At 50.4% G+C, this 26,318-nt stretch overlaps 1 protein-coding gene and 1 long non-coding RNA gene across 2 annotated transcripts in view; one reads left to right on the top strand and one right to left on the bottom strand.

Moving 5' to 3' along the window:
• LOC144113185 (protein regulator of cytokinesis 1-like) overlaps positions 1-26,318 on the bottom strand; it is a 290,994-nt gene that overhangs the window by 61,981 nt on the left and 202,695 nt on the right. The window lies entirely within an intron of this gene.
• Positions 567-10,294, top strand: LOC144133708 (uncharacterized). The gene is made up of 2 exons (XR_013315096.1): positions 567-830; positions 10,083-10,294. It is a non-coding gene; the product is annotated as an uncharacterized LOC144133708 (long non-coding RNA).

Genomic DNA, 26,318 nt, shown 5'->3' with positions numbered 1-26,318 from the left:
GCCCTCGCTAACCTCACACCACGGGGGCTTTCACGTGCAAGGGGATTAACCACGGTTGAAGAGGATTATCAGCAACGTACGTCACCACAAAAAGTACAACCCGAAAGCGATAGCATTTAGGAAATTATAAATTTAGTTCAATACATGCTCGTCAGCGTGCGCATTTAAATCACAATCGCAAATAAACTCACGATAAAGCACGAGAAACTTACAAGCTATAGATATGGTAAGAGCAAAAGTGTGATTTAGACAAATCAACCAATCGACACAGTTCTAGAAAAGAGCGTAGCGCTTACATTTCTAGATGACTTCAAAAACACGCAGGCTGCAGAAGGGAAGCGCTGTTCCAAAAACCCCCATAAACGAAAAATGTGCGTTATAAATTGTGCACCGCTATGGCGAAGATACGGCAGGGGATGCAACGCGCGCCTTCTCTGGCCTGCGTTTCGTTTTTTTTGTTTCATTTTATTTCTTTTATTCTTTTACGGCGGCTGTCGCGCGTGTGCCGCATGGCAAGCACGATGCGGTGTGGGATAGGTTGGCATAAATAGCACGACGGCGCGAAAGTGTGCGCAATTTTTCTCCCGTCGGTCGACATGGAGGCAGGCGATCCGCTGGACTGTTGCTCTTGCGTTGGGATGGAAACGTGTCGTCCGCGCGGGCCCTGAACGGCGTGCAGCAGACGTGGTGAGCTAAAAGGGCGGCTGTGCACGACGACCAGAAGTGGAGGGAATGGAGACGCCGTGTGTTGCACCACCTACGTCACGCACACTGCACACGCTCGCAGAGGATGGCAGCTTTCGAGGAGCTTCGCGCATTAGGACGCAAGAGTACGCGTTGTCAATTTTTGTTACGTGCCTTGTCTTATCTGCTGTGGGATGTGAGCGTTTGTCGCGCTTCAGTTCAAGATTGCTGATCGGAGTAATGGGCCCATGAAAGAAGAAAAAAGAACATATCTGGATGTTTCTTTTATTTGACATTTTCCGTGTCACTAGCAAAAGTGCTTTGAGTCGAAAAGTGATATTGTCTGTCAAAATATCTTACGGGCCCACGTTAACAGCATTCTGCACCATTTAAAAAAATAAATATAAAATAGTGTCGCTGAATCGAACATTCAGCTAAAATTGAGCAGCTGTCATTTACATATAACTAAGTGCGTACATGCTGAGTACGAGGAAATAGACTACATGCACAATCTACCTTAAAATTCGTGGTAGGGTGAAAACAACGGGTAATTGTTTTTCTAATAGCATTGTGATGGGCAAAACTATGACGCAACGGTCTTCACTGCATTTCCTAATGGAGACGACAACAATAGAATTGAGCTCTCACAGAGTTGCTCAATCCGCTCTCACAATGCACTGGCTCTGCAGCAGACCCAATTGCTCGAAAAGGAGCAGTGTCCAACTCATAATTAGGGAACACACCTTGGATGCCCGTGACGTGGGCTGGAAAAACAGCGCTAACAACTTTGGGCCGCATGCGAGGAGGAACGAAACTATTTTCAACTTCATTAGCAGCCCCGTCTCGAGTCGCTGAAGACTGTCATCGATTTCTGCGGTGGCGAGCACCCACGACAGATCACCGTCCGCGCCGGTATCTGAGGGATTCGTGATGCACTATGCCGGAACGCCGGAGCAGTTCTCGCCCTCTGAAAAAACGGTTTTGGTGAAAACGGTTTTGGTCGCGTCCTGAGTCGTGAGTGGGGAGGGGGCGGTTTATGATGTCGCGCGGCCGCGAAATTTTCTACCCCGTCCCGATGACTGGGAGTCGAGGGTACTGCAGAAAGGGGGCACCAGATCCCATCACATCATTCACCTTCGCCGGCGGTCCCGTGGAAGCAGAGAGAAATTGTGCCGCACAAGCAAGAGCTCTCCCACCCTCCGGGTAAAGCCCGTCCATAGCGTTTTCTATCAATAATCCTACGGCACCTCCTCCTCACACAGCTCTCCAACTTCCGGTCTTGAACAAAAGCAGGGTTGACTTTGGTGGCTACTTTACGACCCCGTCAGGGGACGAAAATTTAATTTGGGCTCCCTGGCTACTTTCTGACTACTTTGAACTTTTATTCTGGTGCAGTTACTAGCCACATTTTTTATAGCACCCACGCAAAATTTCGGCGCCTGAGCACTGACGCCCATTGCCAAAGGGTGGGCATACAGTCATGACAGGACTGCGCTTTTTCACTGTGTCGTCATCCACCATACTCCGGCATGGTGTTAATGCCCTTTTTGTGAGCCTTGGCATACGGACGCAGCAGGCAGGATAGGTGCCACATTTTTTCCAAAGGCAACCCGGCTATATGGTTTTCCCCTCAGTCTTACAGTGGAGCCCTTGTGCCACCCCCAAGGTCTAAATCTCTGTAAGGCAAGGCGGACCCTTCTCCTCACCTTTGAAGACGTTTTGATTTTTAGGGAAGCCGTAAGGCCTCCACTAAACGAGTGAGAAGCAAACAATGCAGATTGGTAACTTTTGCAAAGACGGTATCTCTACAGCACGGCTACCTAATTCCTTGTTCCTATAAATATTTCTTGACACGTAGGGTTCTAAAGTTTTATAGACACTCTCTCTTCTTTCATGATCTTCGTTTTGTATGCCTTTTTCTGCTGTCAGTCCATCTGGCTTTTTCACGTTGTCTTGTCAGCTCCTCTCGCTTAAAGAGCCCTGTTGATCACGTTGAAGACACCTTCAAAAAAACAGAGGAACGACGCCACTAATTTGCATTTTTCATTATATGCTATTCTTTGCTTTTCACTTGGTATCCTTATAGCAGGAGGTGTAAAGCGCTGAGGCATTAACTGATTGGGCAAATATACAAGTGAACAAAATTAGGTGCCATGACATATTAACATCCACCGTGCAACTGATATGACATATTAAAAAGGCTAGCCTTGACTGCCCAGGCTGAGAAAGTAAGGTATTTTTAAGGGGAAGGTTTGGCTGTAAAGCTGAGAGGGACTTCAGCGCTGAATTCCCTTCCTTGCAAGCTTTCATAAAGTGAAACATAATCTCGAGAAAATACAGGCGAATAGTGCGGACATCAACATCAGCGCGATGCACTGCCATGCGCATTCGTCACATGCTACACAGCGCAATCAGCATTACGATCAGCATAACAGAAGCCGGGCAGCGGCTCTCCACGTCAGACCGCCCACCCTTGTCCACCTGTTGAGATAATGGTTTCGGTATCTTAGGTGCACGCAATCGGTTCCTAGTATGCATGCTCTGTGGCCAGGTTTCAGTTTCAGATCTATTCTGTGTATTTTGTCGTTATGGCATAAATGACGGTTATATGTTGTCTATAGTGTGCAGTGTCTTTCTGTGCGGAGCATACTATAGTATACCTATACCCAGGGAACTGCGCACAAATTGTGCGACACATTCCTGCTCAAATTCATTCGAAAAGTAAGAAAAATCATCTTTTAATTTCTGACAGTCTGTGTGGCTGTTTAGCGCATATAGGCGCAATATTGAGACTGATAAACAAGCAAATATAAAGGGCACTTTTTTCTAACCGCTTACGGATTTTTAAGAAGGCGCTGATAGTATCATGAATGCCGCCTTCACTGTATACGTACTTGGCACGACACCGAGGCTATAGCTGTGGGTGCTGCAGACAGGTGTTCCATATATGTGCATTGTGACGGCTGCCGTGGGCAGCAGGCGCTCTTCTTTGGCAACTGGCATTGAGCTTTGCGGCACGCTTTCTACCGTCAGCGGCCTCGAATAAGCAGCACGGCGACAACGCGCAGATTTTCGCTTTCCGCTTTGGCTCAGCCAAGAATGGAACGGTGTGGACGCTCTTGGCTAGCGAGTTACTCTCTTTCACCAAAAATAATTGCAAAGGAAGTCTACTAACGACTGCTGCCCGGTCGTATCTTGGTGACTAAGTTATGTTAATCACTAATGCTCAAAGTGCTTGCCTTCTACCGCCACGTACGCATGCCATGAATCTCTCCTTCATGGATTTCAGCACTCGTTTCACAACCTTCAGGGCTACATTCGCTCATGTCGTGGTGATTCTTTGAAGTCTGCCACGTCTTCATGTTCAGTTGCGTAGACTTTGTTCTTGACGTAACCCCAAAGAAAGAAATCCCCTGGAGCTCGGTCGGGTGACCTCGGTGGCCAGAAGTGGGTCCACCGCGCCCTATCCACTGACCGGTGAAGTTGCTCAGCCCCTTGCACGCGACGATGGAATGCGCAGGCGCCCCTTCGTGCTGAAACCACGAGCCGTGAACTTGGCTTAAGGGGACGGCAGACATTAAATCGTCAACAGCACCACTTACAATGCACGCCATGTCTCAGTTCACTGTTAGGTCTTCTTCTAGTGTGTACGGCCTCACTACTCGATCTGAGTAAATGCCACACCAGACATTCCCTGACCGCGCCGGACTTGGTGGTTGTGTTCTCGGAGCCAGTGCTGGCTCTGATCAGGCCGGCAGTGGGCACTGTAGATAATAACTTCCCCATTACAGCAGAAGTGAGCCTCGTACGTCCACAGAACTTCCCTAAAGAAGTCAGAGTCTTCATCACTTTCGATCAACGCCCAGTTGCCGAATTCATACCGCTTATTATAATCGTTTTCACTGAGATCCTGATGCAGAGATAAGTGGTAAGGATGAAAATTATGCTTCCTGAGCACTCTTGACATTGAAGACGAGAAAGATCCAACAGCCTCGACGATTTGTCGGACGCTCGCTTCAGGGTATGCACGAACGTAGGCGAGAACATTTATCTCGAATTCTTCATTCAGGATAACTCCCTCTGCCTTTCTTGAATGAAGCACACTGGTCCGGAACTGTTTGTGCACTTTGGCGAACAATACGTGTGACGGAACCGCGCGGCCAGTATTCTCGGAGGCGCAGAGTTTTGAGGCAAGCCGAGCATTGCCATTTTTTTAAGCCTCCCCTCAGCCACCGAGTATCGCGGTTGGAGCTTCCGGACAGTTACAACGCAGTCGACATTGCAGTTTTGCGCGTCCTGTGTTCAGGATCGACAGCTGGCAGCAGCGCAGTGTAGTGCACTTTGCAATGAAAAATACTGAATCGCCAGCCAATAGCGCCAACACCGTTCCATTCTTGGCTAATCCAGAGCGGAAAGGGAAAATTTGCGCGTTGTCGCTGTGCTACTTATTCGAGGCCGCTGACGGCAGAAAACGCGCCGCAAAGCTCAATGGCAAAGACGAAAGAAGAGCGCGTGCTGCCCACGGCAGCCGTGACAATGCACGGGTCTCTAACACCTCTCTGCGGCACCTACAGCTATAGCCTCGGTGTCGTGTAGGTACTCTACCACAGACGTGTGTCATCGCCATTACGTCAGTCCCTTCCGCAGTATTGTGGCTGGGATTTGCGCCGCACTCTGGACGTCGAGTTTCCGAATCGGATTCGAAAAGGCTGAAGTTTCAATCGCGAATATCTCAATACCTGTTGCAATTAGACACGTGCTGCTGCAGTTTGTATTAGCCTCGAATCGTTACAGTCTGCAAACTTGTGATTGCAATACGCGGCATTAAGTGAAGTACTAAAAAATATAATGACATTCGGTTAATGAATTAAAAATTATGAGACCACTGCGCCACCCGCATTGGTGGAATGCGTAAGTAGTGACGCCTCCTCACCCCTCTTTGCTCCCTTCCCCCCAAATTAATTAGGTTCCGTCATTGCCCATTTTGAGTTTTGAAATTTGGCGCCACGCTTTAGCTCCGCCCTCTTCCGGTGTTTTCAAATTTGGTGCCACTCTTGCTCCGGCCCCGCCCATTTTTTGGACATTTTTGGCTCTAATTATTTAACTAAGTACCCCACATGCGCCGCATGACTTTCCGTGCGAGATTTTTTTATGGTCTATCTAATGCAACAATTCTGTTTATTATATCTCAATTGGTTCGACGACAAGCTCGTGATGACACGAAACCGCGAACATAGCCATACAATGCTTACGCATAAACAACTCTGTCTGTTATGTTCTTATCTTGTGTCCGCCGGGCCAAATACACGTTCAGTGAAGGCGGTATTCGCGATACTATCATCGTTTTTTTAAAAACTGAAAGCAGTTAAAAGAAAAAAAATACCCTGTATAATTGCTTTCTTTCGAAACTCGTGTACTGACCATTGGTCTAGGGAACCATAATATTTAGGAATGTATTAAAATCGCAGAAAATGACTGTTCACATTATCAGTAACTTTCTTCATAATAGTCACTCGTGGCCTGTTCAAATCAATAGGAACATCCACAGCCTCTTATTTTTATATTAAGATACTCGGATATGCTGATATAAATCCAACTGCAAACACACACATCATTTCTTTAATAATCTTTCCCCCACCTACCCACCAGAACTTCTCCTGAACGTTTGGATGTACCTTACAACATACCGTGTTACGGAACAGGTGTGGATCGCATGCTTAGATTGAAGATTCCCCACGTACAAAAAAACCTGCGTCTACCTGTGGAATAACCGGTATTTGGAAATGCATCATTAAATTATTTTTTTTATTTCGCATTTTTTTCTTCCATTTGACTACCTGTGTGCCCAAAGGAATTTTAATGCGTCCTTTAAACTTCCCCTTGTCTTTGTTCATCTTAGGTTGTGATACAAGTACCTGCAACATTTTTCCTGAATGCACCGGGACTGTGTTTGCAATCCTCATGATATCAGGTGTTTCTGAGAAGCCCACTAGTAATTAAAAAAAGAATTTTTGAGATAGAGAAGATTTCTGCGGCATATATAGCAACAGTAGTGTTGGCGGACGTAAAAAAACAGGCGAATCATCTTAAACTAGTAAAATAAAGCCGGCTACAAGTCACTAATTTCAATCAGGAGCCTATTAAATCAGGCATTAAAATTTAGTCCGCCACCTCTGGTATTGCTTTACCGCAAAGCGGTTCGGTTTACCTCAAAAACTCTAAAAATTAGTGGGGACCTTACCTGAAACACCCGGTATGTGTCAGTTTGTTCTTTATTGACAAGTGTCAGTCATTTCCCACTGTTGCGAAATGTAAAACATTCCCTGCTGCAGCTGCCTATTAATGGTGCGTGGCCCGAGTGAAAACGTTACCGGGGCTTTCATGTTGAAAAAAATCAGTAAATAATAAAGGGTAGGTCCGTGGCGTGGGCACACAGCTGTCATACGCTTCCTAAAAATGCTTGAGACCTCTCGCCCAAGCGCGGAAATGTTCACTGTGTTACGCTGGTCCTTTTCATGAGTGAGCAATTGGGCACTGCAACGCTCATCCTGGCATGCTCTCAGGTGACCCGACAACGACTGATAATGAGCTGCTTTTGCAGCAAAAAATGTCAGATATTACACCCGTAGCTGAATAAGTTCCTCTCCATCTGACCTCCTTGCAGAAATAATTTTTCTGTCTGTCTCAGCTGTCCCGCGCCAACTGCTTCCATCCTCTCCAAACAGATTTAATTTCCTCAAACAGATGTAGCTTTCACTTTGCATAACTTATTAAGCGGACAACGCGTGGAAACGTATAATCGTGCAGAACATTGACCATTTGACTGACACTTGACCGTATTTTCCAAGCATGCATTGTCGATCCCTTACGCCACACCCCTCCCTTCACCCCCTGGTTCTTTGCCGACACCAGCTGTACGTTCCCCTCCCTTGGCATCCACTCTTACCCCAACGTACCCCTGGTTACCTTGTCTGTGCATGATACCGGTTAAAATCAATTTCCCCCTCTTCATTTGTATTCCTGGCGCACATGTCCAATAACCGATATGAGTGCAAACATCTTGAGCAACACGTAAAGTCGTGGCGCAGACGTATAGCTTAGTATACGTGTGCTGGAAAACACCCGATATGACACTTGGAGGCCCGAATAGTTCAGTTCAAAATGGATAGAACTTTATTAAGAGCAGTCACAGACGGAAATTTTTACATTCTACAGTCTACTGAAAGCAAGCTGGCAGCTCAATGAGTAAACTGTTTCGCTGCTACAGCAATCGGCTGCAGTCGTCCAAGTGCGCGTGACCTATGCAAACACCCAGATTTTTCAGCCATAGGCTGACTGTTCAAACAATGCGGGCAACTCTGCCAGGGTGAAGCTGTAGGCAACCTCGTTCCTCGTGCCCAGGTTGACAGTTTTCATCGGTCAAAAACTGTCAACCTGGGCGCGAGGAACGAGGTTTTCATCTGTCATTCAAAACCCCACAAGCCTATCACCCTAGACAACATCCGCCCCATTTCTCTTACATCCTGTCTAGGCAAGGTCTTCGAGCACATAATTCTTGCTCGGCTAACAACGTACATGGAAGACAACCACCTTTTCCCCCACAGTATGCTCGGCTTTCGTTCGCATCTATCTGCGCAGGACGCCCTACTTCAAATTACGCATGACGTGCTTGGTGATACTATCCCCCACAACACTAAAGCTATCCTGGCAGTTGACCTCACCAAGGCATTTGACAGAATTCGACACGATGCCATCTTACGGGAACTGCAGGCTCTACAGTTAGGCCCTAAAACCTGCAATTACGCTCGCGCGTTTTTCTCGGGCCGCACTGCCTCCCTGCACATAGATCAGATTACCACATCCCCTTATACACTCGGAGAGCTCGGAACCCCTCAAGGGGCGGTCCTTTCTCCTCTTTTCTTTAACGTTGCTCTCATCCCCCTAGCTCACAAACTGGCTCTAATCCCACACCTAAAGCATACCCTGTACTCTGATGATATTACCACATGGACCACTCATGGCTCTGACGGGGAAATTGAGGAAACTCTTCAGTTAGCAGCAGACACCATCTCCTCTCACGCGTCATTCATCGGGCTCGAGTGTTCCCCATCTAAGTCCGCGTTCTTCCTAATTAGTCCAAACTCTAGCACTAACTCGCCCGTCCAAATCAATATAAAAGGATCCCCTATCCCCATCACACCCGCCCTCCGCATCCTTGGCCTCCTCTTGCAGGATTCTGGACGAAATGAACATACCCTTAAAAGGCTCAAGGCCTCCACGCAATCCGTGTTGCACCTTCTACGCCGAGTGTCCTCCCTTAACAAGGGTTTAGTCGAAGCGGACAACATGAAAGTAGTGCACGCATTTACGCTTAGCCGCATTCTATACGCTACCCCATATCTCAAATTGAACCGCACGGAAACCGAACACGTGAACGCAATGATCCGCATTGCGACTAAGGCAGCCCTAAACCTACCTCGTAGCACTAGCACAGCCAAACTTCTTGCACTAGGCATGCATAACACCATTCAGGAACTAGTTGACGCGCACCTTCAGACACAGTACCTTAGACTTGCCACGAGCGCCACTGGCCGCCATATACTCTCCTCCCTTCGCATCAACATACCCGCTAACCAGTCAACCCTTATACCCATCCCTCGACACATCCGTACACCTCTCGTTGTGAAACCCCTTCCTCGAAACGTCCATCCGAAATATCACATCCCTCGCCGCGTAGCTCGCGCTAATGCCCTCCATAAGTATTATGGGCAAGCCCACGATGCCGTTTGGGTAGACGCAGCATGTACAGCGCATGAAGCTGCAGCAGTTGCCTACAATCCAACCCTACCTCACCCCCTAACTCACCGTCTTCCCTCGGGCTCTACGCCTGAGGAGGCAGAGGAGACCGCCATCGTCCTAGCCCTTGCACATTCGGGCGCCCAATACATCTTCAGCGACTCCAAAACGGCTCTGTCCAACTTTGCCAGGGGCAGGATTCACGCCCCTGCCTGGCAATTGTTGAACACTCCTACCCAAAATTTACCGCGCAGGGTAGAGCTTCAGTGGGTGCCGGCTCACTCTGGGAACCCTGGAAACGAGGCTGCCGATAAATTGGCCTGAGGTCTGATTTGCCGGGCTCAGGACAGTCTCGATCCAGGATTCTCGTGGGGGGGGGGGGGGGCGCACACCTTTGCGGAGATCACGCAAATACCCCGTTTGGACCGTCGGACTTACCCTCCTCCCCACCCCTCTCTTACGCACTCCCAACAGATCCTCTTCAGACGCCTCCAGACCCGCTCTCTGTCATCCCCTCAGCTTTTATCCCACTATTGCGGCACATCCCCTGCATGCTCCCTATGCGGTGACCCCCACGCCACACTCTCCCATATCCTTTTCAGCTGCCCTGCTGACCCTCCCCCGCGGGGACAGCACGCCATCTCGAGCTGGGAGGACTGGGAGGTCCTGCTTATGTCTGCAGACCCGACATCGCAGCTTGCTGCGGTGACTCGGGCTGCCGACGTCATGTCCCGGCATGACCTACTTGATGCAGTGCGGGACCACGCAGTGGCCCAGGGACCCAGCTGGGTCTGAAACTCACTTGCTCAATAAAGTTTTTCTGTCTGTCTGTCTGCTCATCTGTCACTGGTGGCCAGAGATGTCCGCACTGATATGAGCTGAGGGACCAAAGAAGGGGCCGTACATAAAATAAGAAACTGAATACTGCTGACTTATATGGAAGCGCCCTTGTCTCAGGTGTGCGAGGATAACGTCCAGATTGCTGGAGTTGGAGTTCAGCTGCCATCTCGTAAAGAAAAACGTCGGTTCTTTTGCCGCTGTCAAGCTGCCCTTGTCTCTTGAAGATGCATCCCTTACGCTGTTCGGGGGTGCGACACAAGCAGGATGAATGCGAAGCCGTTGTCATCAGTGGTGAGAAGTTCTAGCGGGCTCGCATATTATATAATATCGATGTCTCAATCTGTAGCCGCTTGCATCGCACAGACAGCATCACACTTATATGCGGGAGAGAAGATGAGCTTTAAAGTTTCCCCTTAGTGAAAAACGCGCAAAACAGTACCCACACAACAATAAAGATGACTGCCATTGCCCAAATGAACAACCATCATATAAGGACGAGCGTTCCAGCGTCCCCAGCGCAGGCATTTTCCTCTTTTCGTTCGAGTCAGTCAAGTAAGTTTCTGTGTGGTCTATTTTTTATCAAAAAGCACGCACTGGAAAGTCTTGTCGCTTAAGGGGTGAATCCGATCGCTTCATGGGGAACTGTTCTCAGCGCGAACAGCGTTGCCGGTAAACAGCTATCCCTGTCTTTTTTCCGTTCATAGCACAACGCGCGCAGAACCCTTTTGAGCACGGAGTGCATTTTCTCAACACTGTTCGACTGGGGATGATATACCTGTCTGTATATTAGCTTGATATCGCACATCTTCGAAAAAGGTGGTTGTTAAGGAGCTGGTGAATACGGTTCGCTTATCCGCCTGAAACTCCGCGGAAAAACCGATTCGTGCAAAGGTGCTGAGCAAAGCGTCCACTATGTCTGAATAACTTAGTTCTTTGAGGGGGACTGCTTCAGAGAGTTTCTTGCTGGACACAGCATGGTAAAGAGATACTTGTATCCTGATTTCGACTGCGGTAGGGGCCCTACCGTGTCGATCACTAACCGCCGAATAGGCTCGGTGATCAGGGGAACCTATTTCAGGGGAGCTTTTCATTTGTCTCCTGGTTTCCCGACTCGTTGACATGCGTCACACGACTTCACGTACCGCTCAACGTCTTTGAAGCACCCTAGCCAGTAGCACTCCATTAAAAGTCGCTCTTTCGTTTTGTTAATTCCCAAGTGTACCGACCAGCTGTTCCCATGACACAAGCTCAGAAGGTGAGCCCGGTATTTTTCCGGAATTGCTAGCTGATCAAACGTCTTGCCTTTGCGATCTCTGTCGTGCCTGTACAGCAGTCCGCCTTTTTCGAATATCGTGATGTTACGCCTCGCTACGCCCTCTTCCACGGTAGCGTGCAGGCGCCTCCAACGAGGGTCGTTCTTTTGCTCTGCCTTCAACCTCTCTCTGTATATTTCCAAAAGCCGCGAAAAACTGCGCGAAGTGGGGGCAAATACTGATGCTCCGGTGGGCTCTATTTCCTGCGGTTCCCTTGGCCCCGCAGCTGCGATGATGTCGCCTGATCTAGGGACAACCTCGAGCTCTTGTTGAGCCACTAGGTTTGGCTCCATGATTTCAGGTTCTGCTCCGATTTCCGCCTCTCCCTGTCCCGGGTCCTGTGTTAACTGAGCGGCGAGCTGGCGGGTTTTTGAGCGCGTTAGTGCCTGTACTTTTCCTTCTCCAAAGATCTGTCCTCGCTCACGCAACAGTCGGTCAGACCGGTTCCAGAACAGATAAGGATATTCCAGCGGAACTGTTTTCGAGACGGCTGCCTCCGTCATCAGTTTTCCAAACGGGCCTGAAATCTCAACCCTTGCCATAGGTAAGCAAACACTGTGTTCCTCCAAAAACCTGTTTAATCCACGTTACTTCTCCCGTGAAATCCTAAGACGTAACATAGGATGGGTCCACTACATCCATCGTAGCCGCACTGTCCCTGAGCACCTTACAAGGCTTGCCATTTACCCCTAACCCATGAAGGTAGGGGCGTAGCAGTTCTAGGTTTTCATCACTACCGTTTACATACAAGAACACCATTCGCTGGTTTCTACATCTTGAAGCGATGTGCCCTGTTTCCTGGCAGTTATAACACCGCAACGGTTGCCTGGCCTCGAACTCCTTTTCCGCGCCTTTTCTACCCCTTCGTCCTTTGTTTGACTACCGCTCTTCTCTGAAGCATTTTCGGTTACCTTTTTTTGTGTTGAACCCTGTCCCACGTTTAAATTTAGATACGGTCGTCTAGAAGAATAATACTTTCCTGAGTTAGTTCCTCTTTTTGACTGGCCTTCCTCCGCATTCGCCTTTCTCCGCGTGGAGAATTCGTCTGCGAGTTGAGCTGCTCGCTCGACTGTCTCTGCCTTTTCTTTGTCCTGCACCTAGAGTTTTACGGATGGTGGAATGCTGCGGAAAAACTGCCCCAGACAGTCGCACTCAACTGCCTTGTTCTTGCTTTCGTACACGCCTGCCCCCATAAGCCACTCTACAAGGTTGTTTTTCAATGTGTACGCAAACTCCGCATAATCCTCATTGCTTTTTTTTGTTCCCTCCCTAAAACGCTGCCGAAATGCCTCATCTGAAAGGCGATATTTCTTCAGTAGAGCGGATTTCACCTTGTCATAATTTTCCGCATCCTTTACGCTAAGTCTGGCGATCACATTAGCCGCCTCGCACGGTAAAAGACCTAGAAGGCGTTGTGACCACAAGTTCTCGGCGATTTTCTCTTTTGGCACGCCCTTTCATATGGTGAATTCCAATCGCAGGCCCGGAGCGGTCTGCACGCTCTGTGACAGGGCGCCTGAATCCAGCGCAGAGCGCGTGTCCTGAAATTGCGATCGGAGTACACTTGATCTGGCCAGAGCATGCAGGCCAGAGCATGTAGGACGCCGCTATCGCCGCTGAAAAAGAACGTCACGCAAACTTCCGGTCGGATCCGCCGATTTCGGCGGAGCAGTCCCGACTGCTCGACGGAGCAATCTCGGCTCGGCAACCGCTCCCTGTCTACGATTGGAAGACGCGATCTGTGCCTCAGATCTGCGTTTGGAACACAGTTGCTCCGAAAAGAGCAGGAAACGTTGCTCCAGAAGTGCTCCAACTCTGCGATTGGAAGTCAGCAATAGTTAATTAGGTAGAGACCGACGTCTTCGCCAATCTTGTAGGGATACATCCAATTGTCTGTACGGTGATACTCTACCCTGTTTAATCTATCATGAATGTTTGCTCCCCCGTTCTGGGCTGCCAGACGCTGGCTTTCGAGTTGGAGCTCCATCATTTTCAGTTGTCTCTGCTCGGCGGCTTGCTTTTTTTTACCATCTGCTTTCATTTTTCTTTCTCTGCTTTCTTTTTTGCCATTCTAGCTCTTTTTTGCCATTTCCCACGCCATTTGCTTCTCTTCTTCGTCCGCATCGCTATTATTGATTGCCCCTTTCCTCATTCCTTCCTCCACTTCTACACCCAACTCTTCACCTATCGGCAACAGGTCTTCCTTATCAACCTTTCTGAAGTCCATGATCGCTGCCCCAAATGGTGGCTTTGCCCACTCACTAATGTTCTATGGTTCTGTGCAAACTACACTGTGCTACAGACACCCGATTACCAGCAGTTAAAACTTTTTACCAAGAGTTTAAAGCCTGGTGAATTATAGAACAAAGACAAAGCGCTCACCCGTACATGCGGAACGCTGTTACCTGGTCCACCCCAAGCGCTGCCAACCAGTTGTTGAAGGTGGGGTTCGGGATCGCTTCTCGACACAATCTCGGTCAAGATGACGCCCGCTCCGACCCGGACAGGAGTGCCGCTGAGTGAAGGGTTCGTTAGTGGAGAAAGAAGACCGTTTATTTTACATACTTAAAAGCTTTTGAGTTCAGAAGTGATCTGCTTCAACTGCACTTGCAGTCCAGCTTTATACACTGCGTCTTCCCTAAATTCCCCAGGTAGGGGACGCCATCGCCGTGGTGGGTGCGGCCAAAACTTTCACTTTCCATACAAACAGGCACCTCTGCACACATGGACACGCCCCTGGCATAAGTTGAGCACGAGGGAGAGGTGTATGCGGCCAGGACCCCGCCGGGCTGGTAGGGACGTCAGCTGGTCGGCCCGCTCTCCGCCGATCGGCGAACTTCGAACAAGCCTAGGCGCAAAGACGGAGCGCCCCGTCGGGAGATAATCCCCAGTGGTTGTGACATTGTCGATGGCCGGCGAAGCCTGTGGACGAGCCGCCGTGGCGATACGTTCCCACGTCGGTGCTGTGTCCGGGAAGCCAGGGGTAGTCGGGTCGGTAGAGACGCCGGGGAAAATCAGAAGACAGCCGGAACCACTTCGCTGGCGGCGGCGACGACCCCTTAAAGGGATTTTCGCAGAACCCTGCTCCCCGCTTGTTTCACGCCACGACCGGGCGAGTGTGGTAAATGCGGCCCGCAGAGACCTGGCGAGAGATGCTATCTTGGTGGCAATCTCGGGACCCGCTGGTGCCAATCTTAATACCAGCTGGCGTCAATTCCTATTAGAGCCTGGGCCAAGTGCGCACCGTTCTCTCATGTTCCCACGAGTAGATGTACACCTGCTCCATGCGAAAGGTACGTCTTGCTGCAGGCTATAAGGCACCCGCTTCTCAGTATCCGAGCAAATAGAGCGATGTTCGGGCTGCAAGGCGACCGCGGCTGTTGCAGCTCAAACATGGCTCGGTGTTGCGCCATGGAAGCAGCACTTACAGCAGTGCAGCGGCGTACGCCTTCGAAGCGCTGCCGAGAACCGTGGGTGCGCGTGCAGGGTCAAGTGGAAGCACCCTGTCGCCGCACCAAGCGTTAACCTTGCAGTCTGCAAAACACACCGATCCTATCGGTTTCGGCTCCGAGCTCCGTGTCGTCGCACAGCGACGCAGGGCAGGAGGAATGCTTGCGACTCGAAAGATGCTCTGCTTGAACGGGTCATTCGCTATGGCGACTGGTGCGGAACGCCACCCGGAGGCACGAAAGCGGTGAGCTGCCCTAGAGGGAAGGCAGCTCCCTTCATCTTTATTTTTCTGGAGATTTACCATGCGATTTACTTTTTACAATGCCAAAGATTTCAGGTATTTCGTACAAAAGTGCGGTTTTGTACACAAAACGGTTATGAGTGCGAAACAAAAATTCAAAACAAGTGATGCCTTTAGAACGTATCGATTCAAAGTTTTGCCGACCGGTTGGTACAAGTTTTGGGTTCTACAGCAATAAAAAATATATTTATGAGAAGCACTCCGTTTTGGAGGTTATTTGTTTCGAAAAGTATCCGCTACGTAACTAAGACCTGCTTTGGCAAGCAGGAGGCAAACAAGCATACACAGCTCTTTCCTCATTCCTCGTACATTACCAGTACCACCGCATTCTATGTGCCTGCAAGAAATAATGGGCAGATTTAGGAAATGCGCATCGCGGGCAACGGATATGCGTCCCACTGAATCGTTATATCCGAGAACGGCTTTCCGTACAGTCGATTAAAATATTTTTTTCTGACCTTCACGAACTCTTGACGGTGATTTGTAAATGTGTCATCTGTACTCAGCTGGAGCAGAAATGGGCGCGTTTTCCCGGGACGCGTAGCATCTTTCAATTCGATGTCTGATGTCACACTTCCCCCTGCGTGCAAGGCCCGTAAGCGACGTCTAGGAAATCGTCAAGGACGCCCCTTTTCAGGAAGCGATGAAAGGTCTTTTTTAGGTGTTATACAGAACTAGCTTATCAGGTTCATTTCCTGAGCCGACACCAATGTGCGGGCTGGTAGAGAACCTGCACGTATACATTACGTTCCTAACTGATTTCTTTTTACGCACCCTCATCTTTGTCTAGGCTGAACCAAAAACTGTTAAAGCTGCTCATTAAAGGACTCGACTTCGTAAACCATGACGCCTCCCTATGACTTCTCCGGATCAGACTGTAGTCTTGATATGCCCACTCCACCATATACCTGCATGCAGCTGGTACTTCCGGTTCCCCAGCGACTCTATTCTCCGTTCGGATTACCTTCCCAGTACCCCTCATCTTGGCGTGCCGCTCACGTTGTTGTTGTTTGCCGCTCACGTGCTACCGGGAGTGATTACATTTCTTTTTTTCTTTCCCCTTTTATTGCACCGTACTGCTGCCACCTATGACCTCTTTCAGAGTAAGAAAAAATCATCTACAGCCTGTTGGTCCCCTTCAACCTATAGACTTACCTCTTAACCTGTTTTATTACGTTGGCCTCAACTTCCAGAGTCCTTTCCCGACGTCACATACAAACAATAACTGGACTGACATTACAGCTTACTGGGCGAACAGGTACGATGTGACACGCCCGTTAGCCAGAAGGCATGGTACCGCATTTGCAGATTTTGTTTTGCAAGACATTCTTCACCATGGTGCTACACGAGTGTTAGCGATCGAGGTCGCTACTTTCTGACGGAACTAAGCGATGATATCTTCCGCTTGCATTACGTCCGCACAAGCTGACAAACTATGGTCCCCAAACCGATGGTCTTACTTAACATCTCAATTGAACATTGACCGTTTTGTTGTGAAGCTACATCTCTACCGAGCAGTGCTTGAGGCATGGTTCTACGTTATGTTACGTTCGTCTGGAAGTCTTCCCGCCGCAACACCGCCGGCTCAATCCCACAGTACGCACGACATGCCATCGCGCAATGCCACCACGCGAGACATCATTTGCACCAGCCGCCTGCGCCTGCCTTTCCACGTCATAAACCTATCTTCAGTCAGTTCACGACCGCTGATATCGGCAAGCCCATTTCCCACCAGGCTGGCTCTACCTTCGGTGGTGTCCATATCGCCGAGTCGGACTATATGGGAAATCCTTTCCCTGTATAATGGCCGTCACCTCGTGGTCCGGAAGTTAGCCGAAGTGATACACGAAATTGCACCACTCGATTCTCCGAAGTGGTCCACCTCTCCCGCGGCTGGTGCGGTTCATAGTGTTCACCTTTTAAACCTTACGCAGCTGTTGATCCGCTTTCAGATTAGCGCCGGGGACGTTGTCTCACGACGATGCATGCGGAAAACGATGAAGAGCGGTTCTTGTTCAAGGTGTTTCTTGCGTAACTAGCTGTTGGGGGGGGGGGGGGGCAAATGTGCCGGTTTATTTTACTTTGTGTTGCAAATTATTCAATACAGTTTTTCTTTTAAAAACTGTGAAATTCAGATATTTTGCTGCGGTCTCTGAATAAGGATTTTTCCCCAAGGCTCGCAATCATGAAAATTTTCAAATTAAGGGAAAATATTGACAATTTACCTCACCTGCTTTTTTAGTCTGAGATTTTAAGGCATAAGGCTATATTGCAAATTGAAGGTTTTTAAAATAGAAAATCAACTCGGTTTTAAAATCTCCAAGTCCGGACTGTGGTTCGAAATGTCGAAAGTGAAAATATGGTTTTGAAGACTATAGTTAGGTTGGTTTTCCTGTGTCGCTCATTGATCAAATGAAGTCAGTTGAGTATTAAGCAGAGAAAATAATAATGCAGTTCATACATGTTATGATGTATAAGATGCTGGCGTTGTATCCGTGTCAGCACCACGTTTAGCGAAACAACCTGATGAATGCGCAACATGGGAAAGTCAACCGGAGTGCGCTCGCTGATATGTTTTTCACTTTGGATATATCTCGAACCATATTGCCATTTTGAAAATATAGGCAAAGAAGCCCTCTTGAAGTCAGTTTTCGCGGGCTTCAACTTCGCAATATAAACCTGTACCCTGAAGGCAAAAATATTAGTTTGCTTATATAATTTTAGGTGATTATTCGTCTATAGTTGTGTTTTATTACCTAAATACTGTAAGCCTTACAGCATACGCAATCTACGAGCACAGACCCCGCCGTCGTATTTCACGGCTTTCAAATGAAATACCTCTACACAAAAATCTCAATGCACACGATATATTTCCCCCTATCTGATGATATCTTCACGCTGTACAGTTCACAGATGCACAGCGACGCAGGGCAATCATGTTATAATGCGGCGGGTCGGGGGAGGGGGCGAAACACGCGGGATCACCCTACTGACTGCGCTGTTTTTGCCACAACGCTCCATGCACACACTCGCGAAGACACCATGGCTTGAGAGACAAACCAGTATCGATGTGTCCTTCTCCTTGATAAATAGAAAGCTCAGTACCTTAGTTTTCCGACGACAAAGTCCTCGATAGAACTTCAAACCACACATATCCACGTATACGGCGTATTCTTCGTCCTCTTTGCCAAAGCCTGCGCCACGATCCTCTCCTTACCCTGCCACCATTAGGACTCCACCCGTCCGGCTTGGAATTTATACCGGAGGCGAAGTTCATTCGTAGGGGTCAGTGGAGGCAGCGTCGTGGAGGATGGGCGCGATGCCTTTCCCGAAGGGTCCAACACACGCTCCACACGTTCATCTTTCAGCCAACCTTGGTCGTTTAGAAACGATGCGGAATAAAACCAAAGAGCTGCCACTCAACGTCCTGCACAAGGGGCAGCTGTCTTGCGAAGCCTCCAGCATTCGGCCACCCCAGACATTCGTCTGTCTGTCGGTCATTGCTGACTGTAGGCACGACAACGAAGATGACGCGGCAGCTGCAACTTGACGTCTCTTTCGCCGTGCCTCGATCTCATGTCCCGCTGGCCATCACCATCAGCATACGAGGTGCGCTCCTTCTGCAGGCGGTGCACAAGTTCTTCCTCAACTTCCATGGCACCACGGAGGCCAGATGGCGAAAGCGCAGCGGGAGCATCGTGAGCGGAGTCTGGGGTAAGACGAAGGAGTCGAGTAGCAGCCTTGGCCAGTGGCAGGTGACCAATTTCTTCCTCGCATCCTTTGACAGCATGGAGGTAGTGAGGCGCAAGTACTCCAGTTGCATCGTCAGTAGGACCAAACGTGAGGCGGGAGGAGACTGTAATAGTATCAGGAACAAGTTGTTGCAGGAGCTCCACTAGTTCTGGATGTTCAGTGACCTTGATGGCAGTTGGCGAAATCGCACAGAACTCATCTGTACCAAGGTTTGTCATGAGGCCGAAAACTCCATCAACGCCGTGCACAAAGCCTTCCTGCAGGACGTCGAGATCTTCCGCATCTGCGACTGCGGTTAGTCCAGTTGGCGCAAGTGAACGAGATGGCACGATAGCAGCAGGGCCTGTCGCTAGTTGAAAGAGACGAAGAGTAGTGCAGTGGGTAGCCGGCAGCTCGAAGTGGTCAATGTTCAGAAGCCGATTACGTGGGCCGCGTACCATTAGTACAAACACACCTTGGACGTAGACAGCCATGACACAGGTCCCGGCGTCTGCTGTAGGCCGGAGAAGGTGTTCATACTGTCCGTAGTGCTCTTTTTTATCGCCGGGCACACGTTTTTCGTTTAGATAAGGATGGGTAAGGTGCATGTTTCTGTGCGTGAAATCGCTGAGGTGTTCTGGAGCCTGGGCCAAGTGCGCAGTGTTCTCCCATGCTCCCACGAGCACAGGTACACCTGCTCCACGTGAAAGGTACGTCTTGCTGCAGGCTATAAGGCACCCGCTTCTCGGTATCCGAGCAAATTGAGCGATGTTCGGGCTGCAAGACGACCGCGGCTGTTCAAGCTCAAACATGGCTCTGTGCTGCGCCATGGAAGCAGCACTTAAAGCAGTGCAGCGGCGTACACCGTCGGCGCTCTGCCGAGAACCGTGGGCGCACGAGCAAAGCTAAGCGGAAGCACCCTGTCGCCGCACCAAGCGTTGACGTTGCGGTCTGCAAAACATACCTATGCCCTCGGTTTCGGCTCCGCGCTCAGTGTCGTGGCACAGCGAAGTAGGGCAGGAGCCAGGCTTGCGACTCAAAAAAAGATGCTCAGGAGTCAGGGCTCGTTCGCTATGGCGACTGGTGCGGAACGCCGCCCAGGGGCACGAAAGCGCTGAGCTGCGCGAGAGTGACGGCAGTTCTCTTCATCTTTCTCTTCCACGCGATTAGGTATTAAATGTCGGCCAGATGCCGGTTTCATGTATTGTGTGAACGCAGGATTTTGGGCGCCTTTGTTTACTGCCCAGAAACGGGACAGGTACCTTGTCTTGTGCTGTAGTGTTTCTGCCATTCATTATCTATAAGTGTCGCCTTCTGGGGATCTGTCTGCTTTCGGAGTAACAACTTTCCTGATTTGCTTCACTTTTTCTCTCTCGTAGTTTTGGTGCTCTCCCTCGCACGTTCTTCTTAAAGGGAAGCTGATGAGCCGTGGGCGCCTGGCGGACTGCTGTACAGGCACGACAGAGATCGCAAAGGCAAGACGTTTGATCAGCTAGCAATTCCGGAAAAATACCGGGCTGACCTTCTGAGCTTGTGTCATGGGAACAGCTGGTCGGTACCCTTGGGGATTAACAAAACGAAAGAGCGACTTTTAATGGAGTGCTACTGGCCAGGGTCCTTCAAAGGCGTTGAGTGGTACTTGAAGTCGTGTGACGCATGCCAACGAGTCGGGAAACCAGGAGACAAATGAAAAGCTCCCCTGAAATTGGTTCCCCTGATCACCGAGCCTTTTCGGCGGTTAGTGATCGACACGTTAGGGCCCCTACCGCAGTCGAAATCAGGATACAAGTATCTCCTTACCATGCTGTGTCCAGCAACAAATTCTCTGAAGCAGTCCCCCTCAAAGAACTAAGTTATTCAGACATAGTGGACGCTTTGCTCAGCACCTTTGCACGAATCGGTTTTTCCGCGGAGATTCAGGCGGATAAGCGAACCGTGTTCACCAGCTCCTTAACAACCACCTTTTTCGAAGAGGTGCGATATCAAGCTAATATACAGACAGGTATATCATCCCCAGTCGAACAGTGTCGAGAAAATGCACTCCGTGCTCAAAAGGGTTCTGCGTGCGTTGTGCTATGAACGGAAAAAAGACAGGGATAGCTGTTTACCGGCATCACATCGAATTCGTACAAGCCGTCTGGGGTGACGAAAGCGGTTGTGGGCCGGTCAGCGGCAGCAATCGATACTTGCCACTAGCCGGAGCGTATGTCGAGAGATGAAAAATACTCCGTTCCCTGCAAGCAATCCAATGCGTCATCGCTTCGCGGTAGAGGATAATCATCCTTGCGAGTGATCTTGTTGAGACGGCGGTAGTCCGCACAGAACCTGATTGAGCAATCTTTTTTCGTCACCAGGGAAACAGGAGAGGCCCAAGGGCTGTGAGAGGGCTGTATAATGCCGCGCTGAAGCATGTCGTCAACATTGTCACGGATTACGAAGAGCTCACTCGGCGAGACACAGTACGACCGCTGGCGCAAGGGGGCGTGCGTACCAGTGTAAACTGCGTGAGAGACGACCAACGCGCGCCCCAAGAAGGCTGGGAAAGGTCGAAAGATTTGCGGAAGCGGTGAAGTTCCAAGAGCTGGTCACGGTAATCGGACGGAAGGTCGGGAGCTATGGTACGATGAAAGACGTCGAAGGGAAGCAGATCCGGCGCAGTCGCACAACAGGCTAAGGCAGTAACTGAGGGACAGGCATGGACATCGGAGGACTCGGAAGCAAGAGCAGGGTGCACTTCTTCAATAGAGCCGAGGCATTCGCCGCGAAGAACAGACGACGGGAAAGAAAATGGGTTGGTGACATACATGGCGCAGTGGCCGTCGGAAATCTTGACAACGGCGAAAGGGAGCAGAAGGCGGTGATGGCGGGCGGCGGATGCAGTGGGTGTGAAAAGAACAGGGCAGCTGAGGGAAGAGCCGGGTCGGAGCGGAACCAGGGCAGAAGAGAAGGGAGGTATGTCGCTGTCGGCAGCTACAAGAAGCTTAACGCGTAATCGCACAGGCAGGTCACACAATGAAACATTACACACGGCAGAAAGCCCAAGTTCAGCACGGGCAGAATCAATCACTGCGCGGCGGGTTGAGAGGAAGTCGCAGCCGAGGATGACATCGTGAGAGCAGGCGCTCAGCACAACAAACTCGGCGGTATAGGCGACGGCATTGATAGGAACGCGGACCGTGCAGGCCGCGATGGGATGGATGCGCTGAGAGATGGCCGTACGTAGTGAAAAGTGAGACAGCGGCGTTGTCACCTTACGAAGCTTGCTTCGAAGGGCGTCACTAATCACTGACACGGCAGCAATCATGTCGACGAGCGCGAGAACGGGGACGCCTTCAACAGGCACCTCAGTCACGTTATCAGGAGGAAACGGGGGTCTTACCGAGTTCGCAAAACATGCAGTTCTTGCCTTCGAAACTGCGTCATTCAGTTTTCCTCTGGGAGGGGGCCCGGGCGGCGGAACATCGGAGAAATGGAACGCCGGTGAGGTGAAGGCGAGCGGGGAGTAGGGTGCTGGGGGCGAAGCGTAGATGAGCCAGAAGAGACCCTAGGTAAGGGCGGCTCGGAGTCGTAGCGGGAAGTGCACACGGCATTCCCAGAACGAAGGGATCGCTGGCGGCAAAAGCGTGCGACATGGCCCGGAAGACCGCAAGAGTAGCGGATTGGCCGATTGCCGTCGGTACGCCAACGGTTCGTAGGGTGTCGGTGGGGTCGACGATACGGGGCTGGCGGCGGTGGCATGGACTGCGGCTATGGCATGGACGGCGGTGGAGCATAAAAGGCCGGGCTGCTAGGGTAAGCGGCAGAGGTGGGCGAGCGTCGTTTACTGGCGACTGCTTCAGCATAGGTGAGCGGGGCTGCCTTAGGGGGAGGTAGGGGGCTGGATCGTAGAACTGAAGCGGCCTGCTCCTGAATAACACGGCGGATAGAGGGTGCGAGTGATGGCGCCAAGTCTGGAGTAGGGCAGACAGGGTCGGGATTGTGATGCAGCCGAGAAAGCTGGCGGGCGACTTCTTCGCGGACGAAGGCTTTGACGTGCTGCATGAACAGGGACTGCTCAGAAGACGAGCCACCAAGGGCCAAGCCAGCAATACCCTCTGCAGTCGCGCCGGACTGCTGCGTAGATGAGCGTTGCTTTCGTAGTTCGTCGTAGTTTTGGCACAGCTGGACGATGGGAGCGACAGAGCTGGGGTTCTTCGCCAGGAGCATCTGGAAAGCGTCATCGGCGATCGCTTTAAGGATGTGGTTGACTTTATCAGTTTCGGTCATGGACGGGTTGACGCGTTTGCACAAGTCAACGATATCTTCGATATATAACTAGTGAATATCTCAGCAGGGAGCTGTGCTTGAGCACGAAGACATTGCTCGGCGCGAAGTTTCCGGACAGCGGGGCGGCCGAAAACCTCAGCGAAGCTCGTGTTAAAGGAGGACCAGGTGGGAAGATCGGCCTCATGGTTAACATGGTTGTGAAACCAGAGGTTGGCAACGTTCGTGAGGTAGAAGAGGACGTTGCTCAGTTTAACGGAATCGTCCCACCGATTGTAAGTGCTGACGCGCTCGTAGGAGGCCAGCCGATCGTCGACGTCCTGTTCGTCAGTGCCACTAAACAAAGTAGGTCACGCTGGCGCTTTACCCCGGAACAGAGGATGGTGGTAGGGATGGGCTGCGATGGTTCGCTCGGACATTCCGACATAGTTGCGGGGACGAGAAGCGTTCCGCTTCGAAGTTCCAAGATAAGGACCGGGAAAGGAACCGAGACATCTCCACCAAATGTATAGGTGTTTATTCGAAGCGCAGGTCCGTAGGCGTCGGTCGAACGGCGACACGACGAACCCACGCGCAGGCGTCACTCGAAGTCTTACCTGCACTTCGTCTACCTCGTTTACTTCCTCGCTGCGCTGCTTCAACTACCGCCGGTCGGATCCATTACAATTTCTTTGTATTACGCACTATAGTAAGCAGACATACTTATCTCTGCATTTGTCCTGTCTCCCTTCCTTTCACCTTCCTCTAAAAGGCTGCAGACGAACGAGCAATTAACCACCGATGTTTCTTAGTTGACATGTTACATAATGTTCAGGTACCGCAGCGGTGGCCTAGTGGCTTGAACATCCGCCTCACATGAGGAAGGTGCGGGGTTCGATACCCAGTCCCCGCGGGTCTACCCACCTGTGGTGCAGTGAGTACAAGCTTTCCCTGGCCTGGTGCTCGGCTAATGTGGGTAGTGAGTGAGTGAAAGACTATTTTGCAACAGAAGAAGACGACCTCATCCTACCCTCCGGCTCTCCATCTCAGTCGAGAGATGAGGGCAAGGACCCTGGAACAGAGGGGGGGGGGGGGAGGCAAGAGGGGCGGCCGCTCCCCCAACATTCTTCCAGAGGGGGCAGTGCCCCCCCCCCCCCCCAGTTTCCAATTGCTTGCACTTGGATCAGATTTCTGGCAATCCATCACAATTCAGTTCTAGGGCTGTTTTAATGCAAATCACAGTGGAGCTAAGCTACTTGGCTTCGCAGCCAGTTGTAAAGCATTTCGGATATGAGTAGCCTAAACCAGTCATGTCCCAACAGAAGTTGTCTGTCGGACCTGTGTACGTGATCATGATTGCCAGTATTTAAACAAACTGTGCACAAACTTTTCAACCAACTGATCCCACCTCGTGCGCACATCTCTAAAGCTTGCCATTTCAGTTCGTTTTATATTGCCGTGGTCGCGATGACTTCCGGCGTTGAAATGGCGCAGTAGCCGGCTTCGCCCTGGCTTAGTCCACACCTCGGCCGTTACAGACGTACGGCTCCACCCAGAGCACAAACGGAGGCACTGCTCCACCTAGCACGACACTCGGCCGCTGACAGAGAACAAGATGAGCAGGACATAAACGTAGACGCATCCCTTAAAGACGGCGCCATATCAATGGCATGGCGCAGCCGTAAGAATCTCAATTTCAACGGCCGCCGTACTATTCGTTACCTTGATTCCTCAGCTGCTCTCACACGGCATGAGCAGATCTTGATTAATAAGTTAATCGCCGATAACGCTTACACGCCAAACATCATCCGTAAATGGCTTACCGGCCTTCGCTGGCATCAAGGGGACAATATTGACGTTGTGAAGTGCCCGTACTGTGGCTGCACGTGTCGTGCTGACCTGTACCACCTAGTCTGGCATTGTTCAGAGTTCCTCAAGGCACGCGGCGACCTGGTTTTCCCACCGATGGCGAAGACTTTCGTGCACTGACCAGAGCCGGAGCGAACGGCGTCTTGGAAGATATTGGCAAATATGCTGATAAGTGGCCTCTACAAAGCAGTGTAAAGTGTGGCTAGACCGCCCATACCGTCCCTTCATACATCAATAGACCCCTACTTTTCCCTTCCTTAACAACCCGATTCCCAAACAAACGGCCTTGAGCCTCCCTTTCTAAATAAACAGCTCATTCAGTCATTCATATTGCCGTGAATCTTTGCACCATTTGATCTTTCGCATTCAAAATCGCCGGCACACGGCTTTATCATTTTGTTTTGTAATGCTAGATGCAGCCAGACTATCTCCATTGATCGTGAACACGTGCAAATGCTTCCACAATTTTCCAGATTGTTGTATTTGCTGCTGGTTCCTTATCTCAAAGGTCCCTTGCCAGCTATAAACTGAGCGCGGCCAAAAACTGCCTGCATTCAGTTCGATGACCGCCCAGCGTGCTTGTGATTATTCCCGCCGCCGAGTCATTCAGTTCTTAGTGGGCGGGAGTCGTCATTGTTGTTGTTGTTACCGGGAGTCAGCCCCTTAAACAGTTGGATGACACGCACCATTCATCCAGGCCCGACGCATGGGAAAGGGACGCTCTTGCATAGTCACCTTGAGAGGCCCTCTGACACTACCTCCCCGTGCGTATTATTATGGCTGTATTTTACGGTCTCGGCCATATAAACCGAGTGCGGTATATTGCTATAACTGCTTCCGTACTGGACATATACGCAAATCCTGCCCCTTCACTGCTGGCGGTGAAAGCACATCTAAAGGGAAAGTGGCTTATCGATGCGGCCTTTGTAAATCCGATGACCTCGAGATAACATCTCCAAGCTGTGCGACAATAGAAAAGGCAACACAACAGGCTCGTCGTCGAATGACTAAGCATTGGCCAATACAAGCCAGTATAACTTCATTGCAGACATCCTATCGGTTCGCAGCTCTCCAGTGGGATGACGACGAGT

This window comes from Amblyomma americanum, chromosome 1 (genome assembly GCF_052857255.1).
Source record: "Amblyomma americanum isolate KBUSLIRL-KWMA chromosome 1, ASM5285725v1, whole genome shotgun sequence".
Classification (NCBI taxonomy): Eukaryota; Metazoa; Arthropoda; class Arachnida; order Ixodida; family Ixodidae; genus Amblyomma; species Amblyomma americanum.
Note: the sequence above shows the minus strand (reverse complement) of the source record. Positions and strands in the feature narration are given on the sequence as shown.